Source organism: Eulemur rufifrons, chromosome 2 (assembly GCF_041146395.1).
Source record: "Eulemur rufifrons isolate Redbay chromosome 2, OSU_ERuf_1, whole genome shotgun sequence".
Lineage (NCBI taxonomy): Eukaryota > Metazoa > Chordata > Mammalia > Primates > Lemuridae > Eulemur > Eulemur rufifrons.
The window spans coordinates 32,606,635-32,629,722 of record NC_090984.1 but is presented as its reverse complement, the minus strand read 5'-3'; the positions used below and the strand labels follow the sequence as shown (position 1 = coordinate 32,629,722).

Below are 23,088 nucleotides of genomic sequence, written 5' to 3'. Positions count from 1 at the left end.
TGCTTTAATTTCCTCCACGGCTTCTCATTTCTTTCAAAGTAGCACTGAATAGTATTCCGTGGTACACATGTACCTTCTCACTCTTTTTACTGCAGCCTCTCGCCCTGCCTTCCCCAAAAGAAATGCTCAGATAGTGGACGAGTAACACCTATTGTGTGTATCAGGTTCCACTGTTGGTATCCTGTGTGGTCTCCCAACGGTCCCGTTGGAACGAGAGAGAATAACAGACAGATGCCCTTAGGTTTAGGAGTGAAGTAATAGCTTCTAGAGGGGAGTCGCTATGTCATACCTCTGAAAGCCTTTGCTTGCTGTGGAGGTGGGAAAGAAGGCATGAATATGAAATTATGTATTTCCCTAATTGGCAACCGCCTGACCAGAGAGAAGCTTATTCAAAGACATTGGGTTGGTGGCAGAAGAGTGAGTAATGGTTCAGTCCCTGGGACTGAGGGGGGGAAAGGAGGGCATTAGCTGAGACCTTGAAGTACCAGGGAAGATGATCATGGACTCAGGCAGTCTGTTCTCTTCAGTGCATGCATACTCATGTGTTTCTTGGAACTATTAATCATACAAACATATATTTATAAATTTTCAGGCATTTATTGAGCACTTAATGGATATAAGGAATTGTCTTCTGAGCTGAGGATAGAAGTGAGGGGGAAGCCACAGTTCTTGCCCTCTAAGAGCTCACAGCGCACTAGGGAATACAGACACTTACATAGATTGTTTCAACACACTATTATAAGTACAGAAATTAAGATGTGGTCAGTGAAGTCTCCTTGGAGCAGGTGGAGCTTGATGGACAGGCAGATGGATGGGGTGTGGGGAGGCCATTTTAGGCATGGAAGAGTGGGCATCAAAGGCCCCTTAGGGGGAAGCAGCTCAGAGGGTGCAGGCATGAGGAACATCAGCTCAGTGGTGCTGGAGCACAGATGTCTCGGGCAAGCTCAGCGGGAGGTGAAGAAGTGGGCATTGTAGCATCTCATGGCCTGGGAACTTGGCCTTGATTTTATAGGGACTGAAGACCCAACCCAAATGACTGTTGTCCTGGCTGGCTCACCCTGGTGAGGGAGGGGAACTGGCAAGCAGGTGGGACTGGGCAGGTTGGGATGTAGCCCAAGTAGAAGTTGGGGATTGCCAGATGGGAACATTCTGGCCATTAACAGCTTTGTATGAGGAATTGGGGGTGGGGAAGGGTTTAATCTAATTTTCAGTTTTGTTTTATTTTTTGGAGACCTGCTCTGTCACCCCGGCTAGAGTGCAGTGGTGTCATCATAGCTCACTGCAACCTCAAACTATTGGGCTCAAGCGATCCTCCTGCTTTCAACATCCTTAGTAGCTGGGACTATAGGTGCACATCACCACACCTGGCTAATTTTTCTATTTTTTGTAGAGATGAGGTCTTGCTCTTACTCAGGCAGGTCTCGAACTCCTAAGCTTAAGCAATCCTCCCGCCACAGCCTCCTAGAGTGCTGGGATTACAGGAGTGAGCCACCACACCTGGCCTAATTTAATTTTCTGAATGACCAAGGAGGAATTAGACACCATTTCCCTGCTCTTTCCTTTCCTGCCTCCTTAAAAAAAAAGTTTCAAATTTTTCTAAAATGCACTGTCAGATTTTGTCATAGCAAATTGAGTTTAGCAAAAACATTTAAGTTTGTGTTTGTTCATTCAAGTTGTGGCAACAACTCAGGGTTATTTTAAACATTATGTTCAGAACATTAAATGTAAACTAATCATGTAGGATATTTCTTGATACCTGTATTTCATACCCAGTTGCTTTTCTTTGGCAAATCAATGATAAAAGCTTAGTTCTGTAGAGTTACCTCCTTCTAAAAGATGTGTTTCTTTTTTCTTCCCCCAAAGGAGACCCTCTGCATAGCACTGACTAATTGAAATTCCTAGTCATTTGAATGTTAGTTAATTAGACTTTGGTTGAAAACAGTTGGCTGTAATAATGTACTGAATATGGTAGTTGGTCTAGAGACAATAAGTTTCTTTTAACCCAGAAGTCATTAGGAAAAATACCCTCTTCTCCCGCATCCTTTTTGTTGTTGTTGTTGAGATCGCAAAGGATGGGAGACTGTTAGGAATAAAATGGGAAAAGCAAAACTTTGCGAAAAGAGAGAAATAAGAAATCACTTTAGAGTGAGCATTTCAAAGTCAATTTAAAAGATAAAACTGTAGAATGTATACTTTGGCCAGTTCATAAAATAATGAGTTAATGGTACATTTAAGAAGAGCTTCCTTACTCATTCTTACATAGTCAGATATTTACGGAACATTCTCATACCCAGCACTGTTGAAGGGCTGGGGATGTAGCTGTGGACCAAGCACAGTCGTCGTTCTCCTGAAGTTTACATTATATTACACATATTGCTAATTGATTTTTATTATAAGTGTTTTAAAAGTTTTTAGAGAAGAGGACAGTGAATTATGGAACAATAAGGAATTCATGGCATCTCTCGTTTTTTTGTCATGAGAACATTATAAAGATGGAGTGAAGTAAAGTGGTATAGTTAGAACATTTCTCTTGCCCTCCTTAGTAAACACATATTACACACGACTTTGGATTAATATTCTTTGCACCATTAACTGATCATTTATACACATTGTGCTTAGTCATTTAACTGTGAGTGCAGTGGTGCAAAGTGAGCCTTCAACGATCATTTGCATAAAAACTAATTATAACATTATTCTCCAAAGTGTCCTGGAGGGGAAGGAAGCAGAGCTCTGGCTTGAAGGCGGTGATGCAAGTGATGGGGAGCAGCTGTAAATCCAGATGAAGCTTTGCTTGCTGGCCTGCTGCTCACCTCCTGGTGTGCCCCCCTTCCTAAGTTTCATGGAAGACAATTTTTCCACGGATGGGGGAACAGGGTAGAGCTCTGCAGCCCTGTCTCTAGGCCCAGGGGTTGGGGACCACAGATATAGGGCACTTGTCCCAAGATGTAGACCACAATAAAACAAATCTGTGTACAAAAAAAGTTGGAGCCGTTTACTCATAATCAACTTGAGCATGTTAAAGCATCCTTCATGTTCTGCATTAGAGAAGCTACTTAATTTTGTTTAAACCAGCATTTCCAACACTTATACTGAGAATCTTTTTTGCCTGTAACATCTATTACCTCCTAGTTTTCTGGGATGCCGCATTTAGGGGAGTATAAAGGGATTTCTGGAGCTTTTCTACTAGGGTTCACTCTTCTCTCCGCCCTGCAAAGGACAAGGTGGCGTTATCATTTCTCATCTCCAAAGGCCTTGAGCCTGGATGCTGCCTGATGGCTCTTTGTTGAGTCTTCTCTGACGGAGGCCCCGCATGCTGCCTCTATCTGGCAAGTCAGTGAGGGGAAGCCAAGAGCAGAAAATGGGGCATCTCCCCTTGGACTCAGATACCTTTTGACCTCGCAGAGCTGGACTCCAATCACTGGGCTGCACTTCGAATAAAAATGTTCTCAAGGTTTCAGCAAAACCAAGTAACACCAATCCTTGGCAAGTGGTAGAAGTTAGGAGAATTTTGTTTTTAAAATTTCTTCTTTTTTCTCTGGCTCTTCCCATCTATGTAGCATTACTGAAAAACTGTTTGGTTTGTTTCCTTGCTGCTTGGATTTTGTAATTTTGAGTAATTAGTAATGTGTGTGTCAAACATTAGTGATAACTTCAAGCCAAGAGTACGCTCTGCTCATCCTCAGCTGAAGCTAGTGGATTTGCTCTGCTTTGCTTGGTCTTATGTTATAAAAGTACTTTTGTTAACTCTGGGCAGCAAAAACACTTGGGATGGTGCCCATATGGGCCCATACTCTGATTTTGATGCTCATGCAGATGGTGTTAGGGTAAAGCCTGAGTGTGGTGTTACCCTGCTCCTGCCTTTTAATGAAATCTTATGACAAATGTATTCTCGGTCACGTGGGATCCATAGCACATATTGAGGTTTCGGCCACATGTGTTGTGCAGACTTCTCAGATCCCCTTCAGCTTGTACCCACATTCCTATGGGGATTATGCCAAGTGGCACATGGAAAACAAGAGTCCATGAAACTCTCACAGTGAAGAACTGCCTGGTGTGGTCTCAGTCAGATCACTTAGTATGTGTCTTGTTTCTTTAATGCTGTTGAGATGATAGTATTAGGTGTACCATTTATTGAACACTTATTGGGTTCCAGGCAGCATGCTAATAACTTTACCTATACACTCTGATTTCATCCTCAAAACATCCAAAATAGCTAAGTATTACTACCTGTGCTCTGATGATGAGCACTCTTGGACTCCGAGGCGTGTTTAAGCTTCTCTTGGCAAGTAGGGAGCAGCGTGGGATGCAGAAGCTGTCGAGTCCTGCCCTGTGTCCTGCCGTTGGCCATAGGCATTTCAGGCAGTAGCGTTTGCTGACTTTTGTTCACATGTACCTATGCTTCTCCAAATACTCCAGAAAAGGTGCATTGTGGGAGCTGCCAAGTGACTTATCATACGATGCTCTGAGAAGGCTGCTTTAACGTAAGGCAAGCTTCCTTTAAATAACAGGCTCCTGGTACCCTTAAACTCAATTTCCGTTTACTTGAGTGGATCTTATCCATGTTAAAAACAAGCATTTTAAATAGGTATGTGCGCCTACATACAGACGTCGTGTGTCTCAGCACTCTCTAGGGACCTTGTTATGATCAAGCGGAGAGTAATGAGTTTCTACCACGGGCAGTTGCTGTCACTGCTCCCACAGAGCTCAAGTAGACTGAGCATTGCTGATTCAATCAAGTATACTCTCTCCTCTGATGCTCACAAAAGCCCCTGTGACTGGCATTATCACAGAGGAGGAAACTGAGGTACAGAGAGGTTAAGGCACACCAAGGCCAAATGACTAGTAAATGATTGAACCAGGAGCCAACATCTTACCCTTAACCACTGTGCCATTGCCTTCCCTAAATGCGATGTTTTGTCTTGTAAATGCTAATGTGTCTCAGTCTCCAGTGTAGACTTCCTTGGCACTGAAGAGGGTTCAGAACAGAGAGGCTGGCAGCTGATACTGAGTGGCCCGTGAGTTTGTCTGCATTGTGCTCCGGAGTCACAAATACTTAGTCTAAGTTAAATCTCCCAGTTTCTCATCTCTGCAACCGGACAGCAGTTCTTGTCCTTTGTCTACCTTCTAAGGAAATTTTCTGGGGAAGAGGGAGCCACCAGCAGAAGAGGGGTTAATTACATTTGTACTTCATATCCTACACACCTACATGCACCTTGTGCATCTGCAAGGAATTACGCCTTTTTAGCTAAGTTTGCAATTATGGTATTGTGAGGATGCGTGTATTACATGGTATTCCTGAACCTTTAAAAATAGAGCAATGAGAAGAATGAAATTGTTTGCTGGAGATAAAATGAACATAATGGGCCCATTATGGGGATACATTTCTGTATTTTATAACCTCAATAGGAAAAAATCTTTTCATATATAAATATAACACCATAAAAATAAATCTGTGAAGAGGTTAAACATATTACAATGGAAATATTTTAACCACAGGGAATGGCCCGTCTGTACAATTACATCTCCTTTGTTTTTATTCTTCTTCAAATAGTCTCTTCATCAGTTCCCTTGTTAGGAGTGAATCTCCTTGTCTCTGGAAATAGATTTTTGCCTTTTTTAAAAAATACTAGCTTTGAGCATCTTGCTTCAGTGACTTTATTTGTAGTGCATAAACATTCATTGAAATTGTGTGTGATAAATCTTCATTCATGTGATTGTAGGATTTATTACTCCGTTTTCAAATAGCATGTGATGATTGAGAAGATAGAAAATCAAAAGCTGCACTATATGAGGTGGGATTCCTTTGGTTATAAGTAACAAACTCTAGCTTAAATAGGAGATGTATAGCAAGGATTCAGGAGTGTCTGAGGAACCCAAACGCAGGGATGAAGTGGCCCTCAGGTGTGAATGGGAGCTGGAGGTGAGGAAGGTAGCACCCCACCAGGTGCTTACCATGAGCACACATGTGCACAGATGTTGGTAAAATAAGGGAGGGAAGTTGATAGAAGGAAAGTAGAAATTTATGTAGTATATCACTTAACACTTCAACAGGAGATTTAAAAAGTTAAATAGCTCCATTGTATTCTTTAGGAAAATAATTCATGTTCATTTTATGAAATTCAATTAGTGTAAGAAGTTAAAATCATCTCAAATTCTGATAGCCAGAGTCATTAACTATTTTGGTAAACATTCTTCTAGACATCTCTCTGGACATCCAGGAACATACACACACACACACACACACACACACACACACGGAAATCATAATGCATGTGGTCATTTACCTTTTTATTCACCCAGAATATCATCAGAACTATTTGGCCAGGCGCGGTGGCTCACACCTGTAATCCTAGCACTTTGGGAGGCTGAGATGGGAGGATCACTTGAGGCCAGGAGTTTGAGACCAGCCTGAGTAAGAGTGAGACCGCGTCTCTATTAAAAATAGAAAAATTAGCCAGGTGTGGTGGGGCACACACCTGTTAGTCCCATCTACTCTGGAGGCTGAGGCAGGAGAATTGCTTGAGTCCAGGAGTTTGAGGTTTCAGTGAGCTATGATGATGCCACTGCACTGTAGCCTGGGTGACAGAGCAAAACCCTGTCTCAAAACAATAAAAAAACAAGAATGACAAAAAAAAATCATCATGTGTAAATATTTTTCCTAGTTTCTTATTTTTAACAAGAGTATCATTGTTTGGTTTGTTAAAAATTTTTTATTTTATTTTTGCCATTCATGTATGTTAGACGTTTTAAAAATGTAGCTAGCCAAATGTCTCAGTCCTTTATAATTGCATATTTTGTTGTCATTCTTAAAACGGTTTTTCCTATCCCTATATTATAAAACTATTCTTTCACATATTCTTCTAGTACTCATTTGATTCTATTTTGAGTTTTATTCACAAGTAGGGAGGGGGAGAGATCTAGATTTTTTTCCTCCCTAAGTAGCTAACCAACACCATTAACTAACTAGTTTCTCATCCCTACCCAGATTTGATTACATGAACTTGGGTCTGTTTCATATGAATCTGGTTCTACATTTGGATGTTTAGTCTTGTTGATAGGTACGTATGTTCTCACTCAGACTCCTCTTTTGTTAACTGTGGCTGGGCAATTTTGTTGATTTCTACAATTGATTATGGTGCTTCTCTGCTTCAAATTGCGTTTCCATGGAGTAAGTTCCCAGTGGCTGGAGCCATATGGGAATAGTGGAAGCAAGAAGAGACCACTTCACAGATGTGTCAGAGGAACAAAGTGGAGAAAAAAGGAAACGAGACAAGCGTGGCTCATGTAAACTAATTTAAAAAAGAATCAGTGTGCAGTGCCTGTGATTTCTGTTTTAGACATTTAGGGGAGGGGCCAGAGAGGGGAATGTATGTATTTGTTTTTTGCTTAAATTCAAAGCCATTAAAGCATTCCTGCCACAGGGAAGAAAAGAAAGTGACTTGTCTCTTTGCCAACAGTAACATAATTTTGGTCTTCGAAATAAGTGTCTTGGGACCTCAATTCCCTGTTGGGAAAGAAAATTCCCAGCCCATGTGTTGTGGTGGAAATTCAGTTTCCTGAGTTACTTCCTTTCTTGCTTAGTGTGAGGGAAATGACAAAATATATATGTTGATTTTTCCCCCCCAAAATAGTACTTGATTCTGATGACTTGTATTATTGTTTTAGGTATTGCTGCTGGAGTTTCTCACATGCTTTAGGATATTTTCAGGGAAATTGACTCTGTACGTAAACTGAAAATTTAAGGTGAGTCTTTTTAAAAAGATACTTTATTCTTATCAATCGGCCACCCCCTGCGTGGGTATAGTTTTATAACATGTTAAAACATCATCTCTTATGCCATCTTACTTGATCTTCACTGTGGTTCTGCAAGGCAGGTGTTTACAGTGCTCGGTTCTAATATTGCTGTCACCATCTGAGTTTTTCCCCCAGCTGGTGGTGGTTTGGCAGAGTGATAGTAGGGCCCTAGAAGAGAGGCTGAGTAGCTGGCTTTATGACTTTATTGGGCCCTCTCGTTCATTCACATCTGTTTGCTTCATATATCTTTTGGGGAAGGTGAGGGGTATGTGCTGGGTAAGGAATTAAGTTAGAAACTCCCAGTAGTCTTTGAAATGAAACTGGCTGGTGATTGCTGGAACCCTCCGGAATTGTGAGACAATTGCTTTAGCATGCGGTAAGGTCACCTTTGGTTACAGATTATTGACTTCTCCCTTTGGTTGTCCTGGATGGGACTGTGTGGATCCATGTATATGAAGTTCCCTGGGCAGAGATGCAGGGTTCTTCTGCAGCTCTTGAATACGCCTAGCTTGAAGTCTGATGAGGTTAAAAAAGTTGGTTTATGCTCTTTACCCTCCAAAGCTGCATCATGGCTCTCCCACAGGTATCAGTTCTGTTCCTGACCTGCTACCCAACTGGGAACAGGTTAGTTAATCTCTGTCTCCTTATTTTCATCTGTAAGATTTGTAGTTTGGCCTCGTGTGGTCATTTTAGATCTTACAGAATGAGAAAAAAAAAATGAGGACCAATTTTTAAAATATTTTTTGGCTGTACATAAACAAAGTTGATTGTTAAAGTTGGATAGGTGAACTAGGGGTTCACTATATATTTCATACTGTTCTTTGCATTTTGTGTTTGGAATTTTTAATAATGGATTTATTTTCAAAGAATAACTACCATCTAAAATAGTTTCGTTAAAGAAGAAATATTTTAATGCTAAGAGAATAGGAATGTCGTAAATCTGTCTTGATCGTGTACATATTTAGCATTACGAAAACGCTCTTCGTTTCCTACTTCGTCTGCATTTCCCTGCATACCGGTGACTATTAGCCATAGACTAACCAGAATTGGTCCGAGAGTTAGTGTTTGGGAAATACTGGGGTACGGGACTGCTGAGGGCTCTCTGCTGCCCCTAAGACTTTATCATTCCTCTGAAGCAGGAAAGAAATGTACTTTACGTATATGCCATTTATTTCCAGAAAATGTTGTGGATAGTCAGCTAGCATGGTTGAACTAAAGAGGTCAGAGGTCAAACGGAAGGGAAGGAACTGTTCTGTTGGGAACCCCGAGTAAAAATGGCCCATTTATGTGAACATTATACTCAGCTGTGAGTCACTCTGTGGTCAAGGTAGAAACGAAAACTTGACAGTGTTTTAAGCAGCCCAATAGAAGTGTACGGAATCCTCCCCTCCCACCATTGTGGAGCAGCCTCTGGCCAGGTGATGTGTGACACGTAAGTACCTGCCTGGCTGTGAGGATACTGGGAGCCAGAGGTGAGGCAAGCCAAAGCCAAGCTCTGGGGAGACCAGCGCAAACCCCAAACGTGAAGAGCTCGAGGCTGGGCAGAGGTTGAGGGTGCAGCCAGAAGTTCTGTGCTCGGGGCAGTGGGATCAGATGTGCTCAGCGCAGAGAAGAGCTGTACTGCCTGGAGGATCACCTGGGGCACCCTGGGGTGGGGTTGTCCTTTGAGGACCCACAGAGGGTGCTAGGTGGTCTGGTCTGGCTGAAGAGCCTGGGGCACAGTGGACAGGAAACACATCAGATTGATGCCTTCCCCAGGATTTCAGACTTGCAAGGAGTGTTCCAGGTGGACTTTTATGCTGTCGTCTATAGAGAATGGAAAAGTGCTTTCTGTTTGCTTCTTGCGCTGTGGGGATGTGTGTGAGGAGTATGGCAGGTGGAGGACAGCAGGAATAATGGACTGAAATATTAGTGCGGTAGAATAACATGAGGAAGGAGCAGCAATACCATCTTTTCCGAGGAGCCTGTGCAACCCTGGCTGCTTCTGAAAGTCCTGAGAAGTTATGTGTAGTCTGCATGGGTGAGAACATGTGGTTCAGTTCAGTCCTTTGGAGTTCCTCCCTCGGTGATTTCTGGCTTTCATTTGTTTTAACATTCCTATTTTCTGGGAAACTTAAATGAAATTTGACAGACTTGCTTGGTTGTTTTCTGTCCTGTCAACCCAGCTCTTGGTTTACTGCCTGAGTATGCTTCCATTGGGTTGCCTCTACCCTGGAAATGTTTATTCTCTGCCGTTTTTAGGAAAAAGCTGTATCAAACAACCACCGCAACAGAAACATTTGTCTTAATGTATAGGACTATGAATGATTACCTGAAATTTCTGAAAATATATAAAGTCATGAGTAAATGCTACCAGGAGCTTTTATTTTGACATAAGCCAGAGGAAGGAGAATTGTTTTAAGGGATCTGGACAAGTCCACGTCTGAATAAAACTTAATGAATGAACCACTCTAACCAATCAGTCATGTTCTTGAGCCTTTCAGAAGGTCGAGACATTCTGGGTGAGATCTTGTAGGGATGAGCAATTGAGAATTTGAGACAGCCATGCTTTGCAGGATTAAACGTGATGTTTTCAAGAGTTACATGTGTGTGTGTGTATGTACGTGTGTGAGAAAATGAGAGAGACTGATAGATGGGGTGAGGGGATGATAAATGATTTGTTTAGCATTTTACGTAATGACCTGTGATATATTCTGGGTTTGACAATCCATGCGGTATTCTGAACTTATCTCCGTGTTCCCTGCAGGCTAGTAAGAAAAATATTTTGAAATCTATTTTCAATGAAAAACATTGTTTTTTGGCTCTCTGGGAATTTTTAGTTCCCACTGCCGTTTAGGGAAGCATATTGAATCTGTGAAATTCTAAGGAGGATCTTTGTAGCTATTTGTCATTCGGTACCAGTCACTTAAGAGCTATGATGTCAGTAAAGATAAGTCATTCCTATGCTTCCTTTTCTTCATTAAAAATGAAATCTGTTATGCACTTTTGTCTTCCTGCCATCCTCCATTAGCTGATTTCTTTGCAGTATGCTTCTTGATGGCTGCAAGCACCCTCGATTGCCTCCCGCCTGCCAGCTCCCTGAGTGACGGAGAGTCCTAATTAGCATTGTCTTGTTGGTCAGGGTTCCTGGACCTGTGCTGGGGTCCTCACTCTGCTTTTGGTACTTAGTAAATGTTGCAGAACAACAACAATTTCCAGGCTGTTTTTCATAATTAAACTTACTAATCCATGGTATAATAAATAGGATGTGCTGTTTCCTTCAGGTTTTTTTGCTAATTATGTTAATCAGCTAATTTCTTTCTAAGTTAAAAAGCCCTCCTGGAGAACTCAGGATTTGAGCCTTTTCTAAGAATTGATTGGATTTTGCAGATTCAATGACTCTAGAGTACGTTTGCCTGCATTTGAATATTCTCCTATAGAAGCTGAACCTTTAAAAATAATCACCCCCCCCTTTTTTTAGCTGTGAAATCCCGTATTCTGGAGACCTAAAATGGTCATTTCTGTTCACAATAAATCAGCGTTGGACAGCTTTCCAAATCCATAAAATAACTAGTGGACTTATAGTGTTTAAATGTGACTTTTACTAAGATTAAAATAAACACACTATATAAGGCCAGCTGCAATGGTCTAAACATACCACTGTGAATAAAAGTTGAGGCGAATCCACGCTGTGATCTAAACAATGGTATTATAGAGTATCTTTTATTTAAAAAATTTTAAGTCAAAATATTGTACGCAAATGGCTAAAAATAGGAAACATCTTTATGGAATCACAAGACCCCTTATAGCCAAAGCAACCTCGTGCAAAAATAACAAAGCTGGAAGCATCACACTATCTGACTTCAAAATAAACTATAAAGTTGTAGGAATCAAATCAGTGTGGTACTGGCATGAAAAGACACATAGACCAATGGAACAGAATAGAGCCCAGAAATAAATCCACATAGGTTGTAGTCAATTGATTTTTGACAAAGATGCCAAGAACACACAATGAGGAAGACAGTTTCTTTAATAAATGATTTTGGGACAACTGGATATCCCATGCAGAAGGATGAAACCAGAGTCTTATCTAACCTCCATATACAAACATCAAGATAGGTTAAACACTTAAATGTAGGGCCTAAAACTCTAAAAGTACAGAAAGAGAAAACATAGGAGAAAAGCTCCATGACATTGTCTAGGCAGTGGTTTTGGGGATATGAACCCCAAAGCACAGGCAACAAAAGCAAAAATAGACAAAATAGGATTATATCAAACTAAAAAGCTGCTGCACAGCCCAGGAAACAATCAAAAGAGTGAAGAGAAAACCTACAGAATGGGAGAAAATACTTGCAGACCTTATATCTGATAAGGGCCTAATGTGCAAAATATATAAGGAACTCAAACTCAGTAGTAAGAAAACAACCTGATTAAAAAATGAGCAAAGGACCTGGATAGACATTTCTTAAAAGACATACAAATGGCCAACAGGTATATGAAAAAATACCCCAAATCACTAATTATCAGAGCAGTGAAAACCAAAACCACAATGAGATATCACCTCACACTTGTTAGAATGGGTACCATCAAAAAGACAAAAGATAGCAAGTGTCGGAAGGATTGTGGAGAGAAGGGAACCCTTGCACGCTACTGGAGGGAAGGCAAATTAGTACAGCCATTACGGACCACAGTGTGGAGGTTCCTGAAAAAATTAAAACTGGAACTACCACGTGATCCAGCAATCCCAATGCTGCATATATATCCAAAGGAAATGAAAATCAGTGTGTCAAAGGGATATCTGTACTCCTATATTCATTGTAGCATTATTTGCAATAACCAAGATGTGGAATCAACTTAAATGTCTGTGAATGGATGAATGATAAAAAAAAAAAAAAAAAAAGTGGGTACATATACACCATGGAATACTATTGAGCCTTAAAGAAGATCCTGTCATTTGCAACAACATGAATGAACCTGGAGAACATTATTAAGTGAAATAAGCCAGGCACAAAAAGACAAATATAGCATATGTTCTCACTTATACATGGAATCCTAAAAGTAGAGAGTAGAATGGTGGTTACCAGGGGCGGGGGGGATGTTGCTCACACACAATTTCAATCTATTGCACAACATGGTGACTATAATGAATAATAATATATTCCTGAAAATTACTGAGAATAGATTTCAGTGTTCTCATTGCAAAAAAGTAAGTACTCGAGGTAATGCATGCTAACCAGCTTGATTTAGCCATTCCATGATACATATGTATTTTAAAATAACATCTTGTACGTGATATATATGATTTTTGTCAATTAAAAATTTTAAGTCAAAGTTTTACATTCAAATGGCTAAAAATAGGGAACATTATAGAAAAGCCGATAATGAAAGGCAGCACTTCCGTCATTTAGTCCTGCTTCTCAGAGCAACCCCCGCTTTTTCCTGTATATCATTTTTGCCTCTTTTGTGGTGATTGCCACGTGTACGTATGTTATGCCTGCAGCCCCATCTTCCACTTTACCAGTTGTGAAGGCTGTTTCTCAGGGTCTTGTTGTGATCTCTGATCACACTGGCGGCTCACTCTGACCGCCCCCGCCTCCCTGCCCCTGACCCACGCTCTCGGGCCTGTGCTGCGGTCCTGGGCACCCTCAGATGACTCACGCTATCTGTTTCTTGCTCTGTCTCCTAGACACGGTTTTTCTTGTCTACACCAACCGGCTTCCAATCCAGCCTCTCACGTTCAGGCAGCTGTGCCTTGAATTTTATACTCTGAGTCAGTCATACCTGCATTTTGTTCTTTAATCTCAGGAAAGGCTTTCATGACTTACCTGTAGATTCCGAACGTTAAAAACCAACAAGCAGCATTTACACTATTACAGTTAAGAAGATGCCGTTCATTCCCGTTGGAGCCTGGTCGTAGGTGGAGCTCTGTTTTTCCTCTGTGAGCCTGATGTCCTCACACTCTGGCCCCTCGGTGGAGTATGTTTAAATGGACTCTCCCTTTTCCACTGCACAAGCTGTCTTGAAGCCAGTCTTAAGATTTTCTAGGTTCTCAGTCATCCGGTTTCCTCTCCTAGAAGCCCCCTTTGTTTCTGGAGGTCTCACTCCCACAGTCCCCATCCTTTGTCAGGACAGTTTGATCTTCAGGCATGCTGGGTGCCCCTGAGCAAGCGCTGGTGGCCAGGAAAAGCTGTGGACCACGATTGGAAAAACAGCTCAGGCTTTGTTGTCTTGGAAGGGGCAGTAGCCTGATCTTTAAAATTTGCCATTATTTACTGAGGATCTGATGTGTTAGACACCCAGGTACTTGAGGCCTGGTGTCTCTCCCATCTCTCTCTCTCTGTCTCTCCTTATTTTTTAAGAGATGGGGTCTTGCTCTGTTGCCCAGGCTTGAGTGCAGTGGCATCGTAGCTCACTGCAGCTTCGAACTCCTGGGCTCAAATGATCCTCCTGCCTCAGCCTCCTGAGTAGCTGGGAGTATAGGTGCGAGCTACTGCACCTGGTGAAGCCTGCTGTCTCTTGAAATCCTCACCTCAGCCCTGTACAATAGATGTTATTGACATTTCACACACAAAGAAGTTAGACTCGGAGTAGGTGATTTCTGACACCTCCAGTGGGAGGTGGGCTTGGGGCTAGGGTGGCCAGCTGTGTTTCATAGATTGGAAAAGACTTCTCTGTCTCTGGCGTGTCTTGCATACTTTTTCTCAGCAGACCTCTGTCTTTACTCCAGAAAATCACTGCTGCTTTAAGAAAGAGTTAACTGTGCCTGCTTCTTAGCCTCATCCTTGTGGGTGTGCTGTGTGGCCAGGAGCTCATTATAAAGAATTCTACTGTACTTGGATATGGGAGTATCCTTCTGTACTCAGTGTTCCCTTGGTGAATTCGAAGTGGAAAGTAGAGCCTCTTACCCAGCCCTGCTGGTAAGTGGGAAAAGGTGCTTTATCAGTGGCAGTTGTTGTACTGGGTGTTTTTTTCACCCTAAAGTGTATGTGTGTGAGTCAAGTACGTTTCATTCTTTTAATACATGGCATATTTTTATGGTTGTTTTGGAAGAAAAGTTAAAGAGATAATCAAGTTTTAATTTTATCACTTGCAGTTTCTCGCATGAATGCAGCGGTCTGAATGTATCTCTTTATATAGTTGCATTTGATGAATTACCTGCTATGGTACTATGATAGTGACCGGATGGATGGCAGGTGCCCTGGGGAGCTGCGTCCCTCACACAGTGACGGTGTCGTCCCCCCGTCCACTCCAGGTGCTTGCTCTCCTCACTGCGCAGATCCCAGGTGAGGCCGTGACAGTGGACCCAGGAGTTTCTGCACAAATGTTACCAATGAACTGCTCTGCTGTCTACTTAAATGGCACGTTGAGTAGTGGGTGGCTGTGGGTGGAGTTCTTCCATGTGACCTGTCTGGTGGCAGCATTAACATATGCTGTCCCGGTGCAAACATCTTAACGTATTATGTGTATGCTCCCAAATAAGTATTGAATAAAAGGAAAATCTTTAAAGCTGGGCCTCATTTACTTATGGAGGTGATATTTGGCCTTAGTGACGTCAGGTCTTAAGGAATAGACAGGAGTCGATATTTACCTTGTTGCAGGGATGACCAAGGGTGACGTCCCACATTTAAATTTGATGCAGTCCAAGGTTACCGTGTTATCAACTTACAGTGATCTAATTCTGACTTGAAATTTCTTATTTTTTATCTTGATTGGTTGTAAGGCTAGGATGGAGTGCTAAGCAAATAGAGTTGTCATCTATGAGGCATCTGGGACTCCATTATACAAAGGGCACCAATCTTCAGTTATCCAAGTCCAGTGACACTTGGGTAAAAGCGATCGAGGCGGGGACAAATCTATTTGGAAAATTTTAAATCTGGGACAAACCCCAGGGCTTCATTAAGAGAAGGAAATAAATGAAGTTTAAAATGTCTTTTATTACCTGATCCTAAATATTCCCAGAATACATTATATAGTCTTCAGTTTATTTACCTCTAAAGGATGAAGAATGACTCATCCTGCAGGAGAGCTTTTGGCTCTAGGTACCAGGTTGTCCTGGGTGTTGCTGTCCCTTTGGAAAGGCTGATGCAGGCACAGAAGGTGAGCTTTGGAAACATGAGGGCGGGGGACTTTCTCTGTTGGCCTCTCTTCTCAGAGGTTTGGATTCAGAGGAAGTGGATTCAATACCCTAGATTCGGAAGGAAACTGAGATTGGCAATGCAGGATACAACAACATGGGCGTTGTTCTGTTCTGTTTACATGTTTCCAAAAACACTACAGTGCAAAGGGGCCTGTGCTAAGGGACACATGAGCAGAAAGTGAGTTCGGAGGAAGAAGAGTATTTCTAGTGGGGGAGCTAGAAGAGGTTTCCAAGGGAAAGCAGAATTTCTTTCTTGGTTAGTTGGTGTGAGTTTTTGCTGAAAAGACTGGCAGCCACAGTGGGTTAAACAAGATAGAAGGCTATTTTTCTCTCACCAGGGATGAAGTCCTGAGAGGGGCTTTTGAGGGCTGGTGGGGCAGCTCATGGGGGTTGGGCAGGGACCTGGGCTCCTTCCAGGATGGGTAAAGTTTCGGTGCAGTGCAAACTCTACTTGGGGGTGAACTGAATGCAGCACCTCAGGCAAAAATTCCTTATAGACAAAATTGCTCTTGAACACCCCTTAGGAAAGTGCCACATTAGAGGCCAGTATTCTGTCTCCTGGTCAGTCCAACAAACAGACTTCTCCTCCAGCTTTGGAACAGCCTGCTAAGTTTTGGGCTCCTATGTTTAAGGGCCATGCTGTAAACAAGACACTCTCAACAGCAAGGTAGGATCCCTAGAGACCCTGAGAAACTGCGCAAGCCCAGGGAATGGAGATAAATTCTTATATTCCCTCCCACGTGCTCACTGAGAAGAATGGGAATGGAGCTGCCTGCCAGATTTACTTATTCATACTTTTTTTATGGAAACTTTCAAACATATTTAAAAGTGAAGAGAATTTTACAGTGAGCTACGTGCTTATCACCCAGGTTCAGTGATGATTAGTGTTTAGCCAGTCTTACTTTATCTGTACCCTCCCCTCTTCCCACCCATTACTTTGAAGCACATCTTTCTTATTATTTCCTGTCACTATTTTGTGAATCTATGTATCTAAAAGATAGGACTTTAAAAAACCTCATCTATAATACCTTATTGCACCAAAGTCATAAAGATTACCAACACATCCTTGATGCCATCCAATATCAAGTTAGTGTTCAAATTTTCTCAATTGTCTTATAAATTTTTTTTTTATTTCTTTGAGTCAGGGTCTAAATAAGGTTTATTCATTGCAGTTAGTTGATGCAATGAATCACTCTTTAATCTGTAGGTTTCCCCTCTATCATTCCCCTTCGCCTCCTTGGAATTTGTTGAAGAAACTGGGTTGTTTATTTTTTTAGAGCACAGATTCTCAAACAGGGACAATGCCCATTCCCCATCTCAGGGCATTTGACGATGTCTGGAGACCTGTTTTTGGTTGTCACAACTGTGGGGTGCTAGTGGCATCTAGTGGGTAGGGCCCACGGATGCCTGTAATACACACGGCATCCCCCACGACAGAAGATTATCTGGCCCAAATCATCAGTACTGCAAAGGTTGAGAAACCCTGCTGTAGTTCTTTATGGTCTGAATTTTGATGATTGCTTCCCCATTGTGACATTTAACTTGTCCCTCTGTTCATTATATTTTCTTTTTTTTTTTTTTTTGAGACAGTCTCACTCTGTTGCCCAGGCTAGAGTGAGTGCCGTGGCGTCAGCCTAGCTCACAGCAACCTCAAACTCCTGGGCTCAAGCGATCCTCCTGCCTCAGCCTCCCGAGTAGCTGGGACTACAGGCATGCACCACTGTGCCCGGCTAATTTTTATATATATATATTTTAGTTGTCCATATAATTTCTTTCTATTTTTAGTAGAGATGGGGTCTCACTCTTGCTCAGGCTGGTCTCGAACTCCTGACCTCGAGCGATCCACCCGCCTCGGCCTCCCAGAGTGCTAGGATTACAGGCATGAGCCACCGCGCCCGGCCTTGTTCATTATATTTTCTATGATTTGTTAGTTAAATCTCGAGGTTTGTCAACTTCACATCTGTTGGGGTGTATTTTTGATTGAGGTTTGTTTCTTGTTTGGTTTTGTGTTTTGTTGTTTTGTTTTTTTTTTTTGTTTTTTTCTTTTGTTTTTTTTTTTGCAAGAATACATCATAGGCTGTGTGTTTTCAGTGAGAAATACATAGTGACTGGTAATCTCTCTCTGTTATATTATTGGCCATTATATATCCTTTAATTAGTGATTGCAAAATAGTGATGTTCTAATTCTAGTGTTCCTTCCTTATTTATATAGAGAATACTTATATAAAGAGAAACTTATTCTCATCAATTATTTGATTACTCCGAGGTTCGTATAGGAAAGTTAGGGTAAATGCTCGATGCATTCTTGTTATTTTTCAAAGCAATTAGTTCCCTAACGGCATCCTGCAAAAGTCATCACTGATGTTTTTATTTTTTCATTTTTAGTGTAGATGTAATTGATGTGTTTCAGTTTAATATTCTTATTGACGATCAAATTGTTCCATATTTGGCCAATGGAAACTAACTCAAATTGTGTCCTCAGTCCTCTTGACGTGACTAATGTTTTTTTTTTTATATTTTTGTATACTTTCTGGTGTGACAAAATGTTACGGGCTTGTCGTACCTGTTTCTTGGCCCAGACTCGGATCTGCCACTTTTCCGAGGAGCCCCTGGCTCCTTTGAGTATTTAGAAGGCACAATATAGAAACCAGGCATGTTTACTGCTTCCTAATTCATCATAGTTTCCTTCATCTTTTCAGTGGGCAAAACTAGAGGGTTTGTGTGTACATAGATAAAACAGATTATTAGTTCATAGCAATACTTCCAAGAAGAATTCAGATATACAGGATTTTTAGTTAGTTTCATCAATTTTATATCTATGTTCTTTCACTTATTGCCAAAATCCAGTTCTCAGGGATTCTAGCGTATCTTTTCATCTGCTTCATCTCATGTTACATACACAGCAGTCTGTGTTAGAAAGATATTTGGACTAGGTCTCCTCTTTGTGATTGTGCCACCAACTGGATACATAGTTAGGTTCACTGGTTTCATTTTATGTTCTGTTCTTAGAGATTCCATTTTTCAGCTTAAATAATTATGTAAATATTGTCAAGTTTCCAAAGTCTCATATGTAAAATACAGCTTATTCAGAAGTATTAATATCTTAGTCCATTTGGGCTGCTATAACAAAAATGCTTACAGAATGGCTGGCTTATAAATAATAGGTTTATTTGTCACAGCTCTGAAGGCTGGAAAGTCCAAGATCAGGGTGCCAGCAGAGATTCAATGTCTGGTGCAATGTCTGCTTCAATGTCTGAAGCACACTTCCTGGCTTACAGATGGTGTCTTCTTGTCATATCCTCAGGTGGCTAAAGGGTCAAGGCAATCTCTGGGGCCTCTGGGGCACTAGTCCTGTGAGGATGGAGCCCTCATGACCTACCTAATCATTTGCCAGAGGCCCCACCTCCAGATACCACCACACTGGGGATTCGGTTTCAGCATATGAATTTGGGGGGGTCGGGTACAAACATTCAGTCTGTAGCAAGAGGTGTTTGCTTCCACCCTAGCCCTCTCTCCATTCTGTCTCCTCCCACTCCATAGGTAGCAATTGAAAACATTATGGTTTATGTTTGCAGTGGTGTTTTCCGTATGTGTGTACATGTATAAGCCAATGTGTGCATGCTTTGGTATTTGTATCTCCCTTTCTTCTTAAACAACAGCATCTTGTACACACATTTCTCCACTAGGCTTTTTCCACTTAGTCTCTCCTGGTTCTTATTCCATAGTGGTGCGTAGGGATAGTCCACACTCTGCGCAGCTGCGTCTTCCTCTGTTGTGTGATTTGTTCCACCTTATTCAGCCTGTGCCCTGCTGATGGGCACGTGGGTCATTTCCATCTTTTACTACTAGAGTTCTGTCTCAAATAACCATTACACTCTTAAAATCATTTTTCTTTTTTAACCTCATGGAAGTTAAATGTATATTTGATGTGACTTTTATGAAGAGAAAGAAGGATGTCTGCAGACTGTTGGGATTGAGCAGAGCTTTGGAGCAGGAAAGGGGAAGAGGATAATGTTTTGGTGAAATGGAGAAGAGTGTTTCAGTGGAGCAGACACTGTATCTTCTAGGACAAGTAAGTCAGTCTTGTAGGAAGGTCTGTTAGATCCAGATTTCAACGGCCTGTGTTGTCGAGCCAAAGGCTGTGGATTTTATACTGCAAGCCAGGAGTCGGCAATCTTTTCCCATAGAGGACTAGTTTGTAAATATTTTAGGCTACTGTCTGTTTGCAACTATTCAACTCTGCTGTTGGAAACCAAAAAACAGCCATAGACAATTCAGAAATGAGTGTGGCTATGTTCCAATAAAATTTGATTTATGGGTGTTTAAATTTGAATTTCATATAATTTTCATGTATTATGAAATGTAATTCTGTTTTTTTTTCCCCATAACCATTTATAAATGTAAAAAAAAAAAAAACATTCTTAGCTTGTCGGCCATAGTTTGCCAACTCCTGCTCTAAGCATTTGGGAGCCATAGAAAATTCCTGAACATAGGAGGGACCTGCTGGAAAGGGTTGTCCACAATTAAAGAGGGAAGGAGCCCCAGTTTAGGAGGCTACTGATGGTTGCAATGTGGGTGTAGTTGGAAGTGGGAGTGAAAAGTGGATTTCCTCTTTTTTTTTTTTTTTTTTTCATCTGAGATTGAAGAACTATAGGGAAGCATGGAACTCATATTATTTGATATAGGATTTATATTTACTTCTAAAGTGTGTTCTAAAGCTTTCCACAGATTATGTATAGAGAGCGCCAAACCCACCGTGCCACGTTGTGTGGGCTTAGGGCAAAGTTATCTCATTCTTTTCCTCTTCTTCCTCCTCCCACCCTCCCCTCCTGTCATGAAACCCAATATTGAGCCCCTTTCAGAGGTTAACCTTTTATTTCAGCTGTCTAGTGTATCTTGTTTCTTACTATATTTGCAGGCTAACTGTTGAGAAAGTAGTATTTTGTTTGTGGGAGGAAAATCAAAGGTGATGTAAATGAAAAGTACATTTTCATATAATGGAAATTATTAGAGCAACTTTTAAAATGTCACTGCAGATTAATGCAGATGAGAAGGAGCTGCATATATTAGAAAGTAGGTCAAGTTAGCTCATGTTTATGAATGAGGTGAATTACAGTGTAGGTTTAGGTTGACAAAATTGGGCGATACTGTAGTTTATATGAATTATCCTAGCCCAAATGGTATTATACTAAAATATAATTAAAATAAATTGGGTTTGTTGTTTTTATCCTTTGTGGCTGAGTATTTTATACCTCATATTCTACAAATTTAATAAACTAGTAAAGGCAATGAGCTGCTTGTTATTGTTCACATTTCCTGTATTGGACATAGAATCTACTCTAGGGAATTAAAGCTGAAGTAGATTTAATCCAGGGGGCAAGTGCTTCCAGAATCCTTGGAAGTTTTGGAGGAAAAGGCTTTTGGCTGAGCTTCCAGGATACTCCCCACCCCCAGAACCAGTTTTTCCTACCAGGAGCAGCAAAGTTGCTACAGCAGCTGCTGTGGGAAGCTGTTGAATTGGGAACCTGGTACTTAAGCTTCTAGCTCAGACACTGCGCTGTCTCTGCAAAGAGGTCTGGCTTCTCAGCCGTGCCCTGTGCTCTGCTTTTCTTCCCTGTGACTCGGTTCCAAATCAGAGTCACCTGTGAGCCCATCACACTGGTCTGTCTAATTCACGTTGGGCACCACAGCAGCAGAGGAGTCTGGGCGACATACAATGTTCAGGTCTGCAGCCTCTCTGTGCTACAAGTGAGCCCAATCCATGGTGTTTGCTGCCATTTCTGGCATCACGAAATGCCTCTTGACATGTGTATGCTACCACAGTTAGGCATTTGAAGGGCATAGTATCAAAATTTTCCATCCTTAAATGCGTGTGATACGTTCTGATAGACTTGTCTAGAGTTACAGCAGTGTCACTAGTTGACTGGTGTTAGTTAATGGTGCTGCTGAGGACTGAGGCAACCTACTAGGGCAATATTTGCCATTTCAGAAAGATCTTTTTTTGGTTGCAATTATTGTGATTCATACTAGGAAAGGAATACCTACGGTTCAATAATAGTAAAAAAGGTCCAATGATGGTGGAGAGGAGACCTAGAAGACAGTATTTAATTCTCCCCATGTAGGATGGTAGGTGAAAATACCAACCCTGATCATCTGTAAGCGTTTATTGTGCTAACCCGAACATAAGGTCAGTGACACAGCATTTGTTCACGGTATTTCTGGCTAACTTCCTGACTCCCAGGCACTGCTTTTTTTCCCATCAGGATAGGGACAGTCACTCACAAGCAGGGAACTAGAAACAGTACTTTAAATAGAAGGTCATTGATTCTGAAAGTGGGCAGACTTGGGTTCGAGTCATTATTCCACCATGTAATAGATTTGTAAATTTCAGCCAAGTGTGGACCTTTCTGTACCTGTGCCTTGGCCTATTGCAAGATGATGCTTGGCACAGGCCTGGCACATGCTGAGTGTGCCGTGGTGGGCGGCTGCTCTTGGTGTGGCATTGTCACCTCCAGTGCCATCATCATCTTCATCACCATCATCACCACTGGTGCCTGAGAGTCCTCTGCCCTTTGCTCATCTCCTCATGTGTTTTCCATATGGTTAGGCTACTTGTGTCCCTTTGCAACAGTAATTTTCTCGCCTATGATCCCAGGTCCCTTGGATGTTGCTTCCTTTTTCTGCTTATGGGGCTTTTTCCTGCCCTTCAAGTGCCCTTGGATTCCCAGTAGACTTTCTCGTTCCCTAGGGAAAAGATCTCTGTTAATGCTTAGTTGGCATCAAAGCAGTCACGGTGTCACAGAAGTCCTGGTCGCTTTCTGTTTGTCATCCAGACATTGAGACCCCCTCCTGAGGCCTCAGAGGATGATAGCAGCCCACCCATATCGCCCCACCTTAACAAGATTACCGATTTCATTTCCATGATGGTTTCAAGCTGAAATGGCCTTAATTCTGTTGCCTTTGCATTTTTCTTTCTTGACTCCATCTCTCCTTTGACATGCAGTGATACCTAAAGTAGGGTGTGTGGCAGTAGCTGGGAACATATTGGCCTCTATTTAGCAAAGCCTCCAGAATGGCTGGATCTTAGTGGAGCTTTAGAGAAAATACAAGGAGTAATAAACAAAAGGTGCAAAACAATCGTCCATACTGTCGTGTGCCCAGTGAGTTTCTGTAGATGG

At 41.7% G+C, this 23,088-nt stretch overlaps 1 protein-coding gene across 1 annotated transcript in view; it reads left to right on the top strand.

Annotated features, from left to right (window-relative positions):
• The window catches only part of TLN2 (talin 2), a 394,205-nt gene that overhangs the window by 156,321 nt on the left and 214,796 nt on the right, over window positions 1-23,088 (top strand). The window contains exon 3 of the mRNA XM_069483220.1: window positions 7,666-7,743. The gene's annotated coding sequence lies outside the window, so the exon portion shown is untranslated. The remainder of the gene's footprint in view (window positions 1-7,665; window positions 7,744-23,088) is intronic.